Consider the following 7,500-nt stretch of genomic DNA (forward strand, 5'->3'; position numbering starts at 1 on the left):
AAGTGCTGGCTAGTATTTTAGTGAGGGATAAAGACACCGGACACATCAGTATTGCATGTACTTCTAATATCCATTTTTATCTGCTCTGACTGTGTGTTCTCCCTTTTCGTGTTCATGGATCATAGAAAACCAGGGAAAGCAAACATTTTTTTTTAATATGAAGTGAAAATGCATGACCATAGCCTCGGGGAGCAGAAGGGCAGCACTGTAGGGACCATTTGTGTGTGTGTATGTCTACATGTGTGAGAGACATAAAGAGAGGGACCATTTCTTTCAGAACCAAAATGAGTTTGGGGAATTGGATAGAACAGTTTCGTTCCCCCTAAATGAAAGTGCCTCTCTCATTTTCGCGGGAGGACATATGGGGTGTGAAGCAGAGCCTTCGGATGACGACAGGGGAAGAGGAATGCTTGCAAGCTGGAAGAGATGACTAGGTGGGAAAAAACAACCTGAGACCGAGTTAAGGTGGAATCCGCCAGGGAGCTTGCTTCGGAAACCTCAACCTCTGGAACCACTGTAAACTTTAATGAAGAAACGTCCTGGTTCACTCCTATGGAGGGGCTGAGCATTATGACCATCTACACAAAACACTCTCACCTCACTCCATCACGTTGAATGTGCTGATACACTCATGCTCACACATGTGCAGACACGGCCGAGCAGCACACATGAGCCTTTTAAGCATACACACACACACACGCACACACACACACACACACATATACACACACACACACACACACACAGACACATATACACACACACACACACACACAGACACAGACACACACACACACACACACACACACACACACACACACACACACACACACACACACACACACACACACATATACACACACACACACACACACACACACACACACACACACACACACACACACATAAACACACACACACACACACACACACACACACACACACACACACACACACACACACACACACACACACACACACACACACACACAGGCAAGACAAGGTGGTAGACAGTCGTGTGGAGACAGATGGGGGAGGTAAATAGGGGTGTCATGGCAGTGTGATGGAATGAGGCAGGGGAGAATTCATCCTGTGTTTCCTCTAGCCTCTGTCCCCCTGCTGACAGCATCCTGAAATAGGGCTCACTGTGTCTGTATGTGTGAGGAGAAGAGAGAGAGTTCTCTTTTGTATGTGCTTCATCCTTTTTCTGTGTGTGTTTTTAACTTCTATGTATCTGTGTTGTGTGTCGCCTCAGCTCTGGGACTGGGATGAAAGCAGTGAATGTGGAGGTAAAATAGAGATAACACCAGGAAGGATGAGAGAGGATGAGAGAGGATGAGAGGGAGAAAGAGAGAGTGAGAGAGAGAGAGAGAGAGAGAGAGAGAGAGAGAGAGAGAGAGAGAGAGAGAGAGAGAGAGAGAGAGAGAGAGAGAGAGAGGGAGAGTCCTCCGGGGAAAATGAAACATCCTTTGTGTTTCGTTTTTTATGCTCAGGTCTGGTTTGAACTGAAATCCCACTAGGCCAGAGGTCAGTAAAGTGTTATTAGATCCCGCTAAACGTCTGTGTTCTGTACAGGTGAGCGTTACCTGGGGGTAATTGTTACAATACTGTTTCTACTAAAGGTACAAGAGACATAGCTGCAAATGAGTTAGGTATTTAGCAACTATTTTCCCATTTATGGCACCGGTGGGACATGTTTGGTTCATTCAGATGTAATCTGTGTGAAGAAAAGAAAAGAAAAGAAACAATCCTTCGAGTGTGGGAGAATGTGTCCACGGTGGCAATGCCACATAAATACAAATCCACCTTCTGCTACTGTGACTATAAAACATTGATGTAATTCTGCTCAGGTTCACCAATACTTATTTAAAATGCAATTTCACAATCAGGCAGTAGACAAAAATTTACTATTTATTCTTCTCCCTCCCATCTATTTGGACCAAGACTAACTGTTGTATTACATTATTTCAGTTTTGGCAGACACAATCCTGCCCTTTTGGGACATACATACAAAAGATGCCATCCATATGGCAGAAAAAGGCTTTATCGAAGCAGCTAAAAACAGAAAAAAAGAGCACAAAACCGTGCAGAAATTATTTAGAAAATGGCTGTAGGCACTGCTTTGGGAATGAATAACAGATCATTTTGCTCTGCATATTTTAATACATATAAATATAGATTTTTGGTGCTCTTTCAAGAGGTCCTGTTTAGCCTGGCCACCTTTTGTTTAGTCATTGGCCTCTTCAAACTGTTTTGACCTGCTGGTTTTTAAGGAGTATTTTTGTGAGTTTGCTGCCTTGTACAATATGAAATAAAATGTACCCTTCACTCTATTGGTGGAGCTTCGTGTGCTGGTCTGCCCTTGTCATTTCCAAAAAAAATAGTGTTGAACAAGGCTGATCCTTACTGTACTTGTTTAATTACACAGTACCTTTCTATTTTCACTTTCAACTCTGTTTCTTACGTTCTGTCGTTCCTTTCCCCTCTCTCTCTGGCTCTGTCTGTCTGCCTTTGTCTCTCTCAGTCTCTCTCGCTTTCTCTCCCGAGGGATAAAGACCCTCCCAGTCTTCAGCTCACTGAAGCCTGTGTGGAGTAATTAGAATTAAAGTATTAGAGTTAAAAAGGAGGATTTGAGTCTGATTATGATGAAGAAAAAACTATAATCCAAATACTCCCTCATGGGTTTTCTAAAATTTCAGTGCAAGCCACCCTTTCAAACACACAATATGACCAACAGACCGAGCATTTTTTGCTGTTACCTGTTTGAAGCCATGTGTGCATGTTTTTGCTTCAGGCTGCATGTGTGAACATGTATGTTGTTCACAGGTGTGTATGAGTGTGGATGTAAGGGGATAGGTGTCATCGATCTGCCTTACTCTTTGCGATGAAGCTGACTTCTCCTCTCGATTAAAAATGAATGTCACACATACCCTGACACTTCCTTTCCTCCTCGCTCCTCCTGGCTCTCTCCTCCTATCTCATTCTCTACGACCCCCTCTCTTTCTGAACATATTTCATCAAAGGCCTCCTCACAGGTAACAGTCACCCTGATCTCATTAACTGCTGCTAAGCGCAGAAGACTTGAAAGAACACACTGTCACACACACACACACACACACACACACACACACACACACACACACACACACACACACACACACACACACACACACACACACACTGCTTGTATAACCCTAACCGTGGAATAGGACAAGAGAATCAAAGACGGGAACTTTCCAGGAGGCTCATGTATAATTCTTAAACTGAGGATAGTTATAACAATCTCATGATTTGAGGCTACTGCACTGAGGTAGGCTTTTATATTGGATCTGTGTGTGTGTGTGTGTGTGTGTGTGTGTGTGTGTGTGTGTGTGTGTGTGTGTGTGTGTGTGTGTGTGTGCTATACTCCCTCTCACTCAGTCTCTGTCCTGTAAGTAGACGTATTAACCTGGGGTCTCTCTGCTCTCCCGATCACTGTAACCCCATTAACTCCCATTAAGTCTCATTACTACCCTCGTGAGGATCGTTACCGCTTGCTTTATCTCATTTCCCAAACACCACAGTGTGCTTTCTGTGGATGTCTGCTTGGTGCAACGCAGTTTTTGTTTTAGTAATTACGAGTCATTATGTGTTTCGATGAAGGTGGTACCAAGTGTAAACAGCGGTTTTGCCAGTCGAACGATTGGCAGTAATTGAGCAATCCTGTGAAAGACGAAAAGGCAGTCCACTCTGCCAAGGAAACTGTTTTTTTGAGGCCTGAAGGGCTGTGTGGAAAGTCTACAAGAGAAGAAGAGAAGGGGGCACTGGACTGACAGCCTGACACAGAGTCAACTATAATTATACATGACTGTCACAGTGAAATATTCAGCAATGTGTGGTCATGGGGATGAATTATATATTCACTACCATCAGGACTTCTGTTCCAGAGTGGGATTTGATGTTGTAAGGGCCAAAAGGGAGTGGGATCAGAAGTAAAAATGGAGAGGAAAAAACATAGAAAAGGGAGTGAATGGAGTGATTAAAGACGAGAAGGGAGGGTTGATTAGGTTAGACGGAAGATGTATGTCATGCAGGCACTGCTGACTTACAGGCAGACGATTGGGATTTAACTTTCACATAAAACATTTCTTTAATTTAAATTTTTTTCAGTATGTTTAAAATAGTTTTAGTGAATATTTTCCTTCCGGTAATTTCTGGTCACATACAGATGACTCACTGAAGCGTGATGATTCATGCACATCCTCTGTGCAAATGTGCAGAACAGAGCATGCAGCTTCCAGTTTATTTAGTTTCACTTCTTGTTTTAGTGTGTTTTGCAAGAGGTGTGTTTTTTTGGGAAATATAAAAACAATTACATTTCTTATGAGGAAGAGAGTAAATCCTAAATGCAATATATGGAGCAACGCTTGCAAAACAAATTCAGGCTGACAATTTAAGGTGATGCCACATTAACATGTGACCCACTCTATGAGCTACAACATCCAACAGAGCCTTTGTAATAAGTCGGTGAATTTAAGTTGTCAAAAGCCTGCTTACACTGCTGGTCTGCTGCTACTTTATAGATTTATAGCTTTGCAACTAGTGCTGCTAGTTACTGCTGCTGATCTCCTGCATTTCATCACCTGACCCACACATAGAAGTTTTTTACACAATATATTCCTCTCAGAAGGCTTTGAGATGTCTACTGTAACGGTCACATGGTTACTGACACATGGAAGATCAAACATAATAGACTGTCCGGCTCTGTATCTAATGAGGCTTTTGGATTTGAAAGCCAAATTATCTAAACTGTAGTATTTTAAAGGAGCAGTGTGTAGAATTTATGGGGATATATTAGCAAAACAATAAATAAATAAAAATAAATAATAATTCACCTGAAACGAAGAATCATTGTGTTTTTGTTCATTTATTCATTTAAGCCATCTACACAGGGAGCGTGTCCTCTTTCACAGACTCTGTCATGTTGTGCCACCATGTTAAGATAAGATAAGGTAAACTTTATTGATCCCACACTGGGGAAAGTCACAGGTTATAGCCGCTCAAGACTTTAGAAAAACCTAATGCTACTATAGCCATGAACAGACAAACCAAACACTGGATCTAGAGAGGTTATCTGAAGGCCACCTTAGGTTCTGCTACATGCTTGGAAGAGGAAGGGTATTCAGGTGGTTGCAAGAACTTCACCGCAAGAAACCACCTCCTACATACACACAGATCCTTTAAAACCCTGTGTGTGTGTGTGTGTGTGTGTGTGTGTGTCAATCTCCATCACATTATGTTTCTTAAAGCAATTCTTACCTTTCCGGCATGTCTCACAGCGCTTCCCTCAAAAGTCCCACCCTCTTCCCCCTGCCTGACCTCTGACGCACCCTCCTCCCCTGACACGTGCATTGAGAAAGAAACGCTGCGTTCCAGTGCCATGGGAAGTCCAAAGTTTTGGACCTCCATCTAGGCATCATCTCCTACTATCAAATTCAAATTTAATTTGCTAGTAGGAGGTTCCACTTTGACAGTGCACTTTGCCTATTTGGAGGCCCAAATCTTAAGACTTCCCATGGCACTGGAACGCAGCAAGAGCAGCGCAAGTGAAACAAAGTGACGGATAGAATGATTGGTTAGATTTGTATCAGATTTATATGAGAATTTAATATTTGACAATTTCAACACCTGGTAGATTTCTTTTACATTTTAGTGTGCCATACCCCTATTAGAAGGATTTTAAGATTACAAAAGAAAAGTGTAAAAAATGCCAGAAAGGTAAAAATTGCTTTAATATTGCTAAATCCTGATTGATGCATATATGTGTGACGTCACCTCTCCAAACTGAGCCCTGCCAACTTCAAACCAGTGGAGAAAAAATGGGAAAGAGCCAGATCCCATCTATCATGTGAAACTGATTTAAAAATATGTTTTTAGGGCCTATCAAATCTTTGCAGAGTGATGAGGTCAAATCCATGACTCAAATATATTGTCTCTGCAGATATTCTGTGCATACAGTACTGTATATATAATAAATTATTTTGTGTAAGAAGACTGACACTCCAGAATCCAGAATAGCCAAAAAATTGTCCCTCGAAAACTTTAGTTTTAGCCAGCATAAAGGCTAAAGTTAAAATATTTCACACATATTTTTAATTTTGAATTAAAAATCAAGTTAGTTAGTTTCCAGTTTTTGTTTAAAGGCCTTTCACAGTCCCACAGGTGTTTTGTTAATTACTCTGGCTGGGTGGTGATATAGAGTTGAAATGCGGAAAGATGCCACTTGTGCAATTGTGTTCCTGTTTCAAAATGTTCTCTAAAATGATGTCATCAGTATTACTTAAGAAACCTAGGACTCTTCTGAATAATGTAACACTCAAAAAGGTTTGTTAAGACCACCAGTTTGATTTATTTTAGCTTCAGTTTCTAAAAAAAAACAGGTGTTGGTGGACAGGTCAAGATACAACAATACCTGGAGAGATTTTGGCCGATCCAAGCTGTACATCTTTTCAAAGTTCCAGTCGCATGACGTTGTCTATGGGAAAAATAAATCGGACTTCAGGGCGGCCAAAATAGCTCCTTCTACTTTGCAACTCAATGCAGAGAATTATCACCAAACTATGTGCTAACAAGTATGACAGTGGGGTATATTGTCCTGCCCTACCAGTTGCAGCAAAACTAACAGGAGAGAGAAGGAGATGTCAGTCCAGCCGAGTCTGCACACACCCACACAGTCTTGACAAGAGGCCTAATCAAGTAACATCAAGTGACAATACCTGTGTGGGTGGACTGTGGGTGTGAAGGAGCTTTAAGGTTCTATTTTTTAATACCTCTACATTATTTTAGTTTTCAGGGACAGAATTGACAGTGTCAACTGTGTACACACAATATCCAGAGTCTAAATTCTTCAGGGTCCCTGCAATATTGTATACATCAATGTTACAACAGAACCACTTGCTCATTCTGCCTGGTTTTATAACCCCTGTGATTAGAGTCGCTATAAAGGTGAGACCAGAAGAGAGACAGGAAAATGCGTGTGTGTGTGTGTGTATGTGTGTGTGTGTGTGTGTGTGTGTGTGCGTGTGCGTGTGTGGGGAGTGATGTGTGTTATAAAGGAAAAATTGGATCTGACTCATTGACTCTACAGGCCGCTCATTGAGCACCGGTGCAGCAGGGGTCAGTAGGGAGATCCAGTTGTAAATCTCTGCAACGCTCACAATGATATATCAGAGAGAGAGAGAGAGAGAGAGAGAGAGAGAGAGAGAGAGAGAGAGAGAGAGAGAGAGAGAGAGAGAGAGAGAGAGAGAGAGAGAGAAACACAGCTTGCAACACTGTTCCTGACTCTGTCCAAAGCCAAGATAAGTTTTACTAAGGATTTCATCTGCTGCCAACCAGCCAGCTGGACTTTATGTTCTTCTGTTACTCATTTAAACACTCTACAAAAAAGAGCTTTGACAGCTTAGCCATTTTCTGAGCAAATGATGAATACATGTGGGTTGTTTTTCAGCCGGGCCCTTGAAT

Source organism: Echiichthys vipera, assembly GCF_963691815.1.
Source record: "Echiichthys vipera genome assembly, chromosome: 8".
NCBI classification, from domain to species: domain Eukaryota; kingdom Metazoa; phylum Chordata; class Actinopteri; order Perciformes; family Trachinidae; genus Echiichthys; species Echiichthys vipera.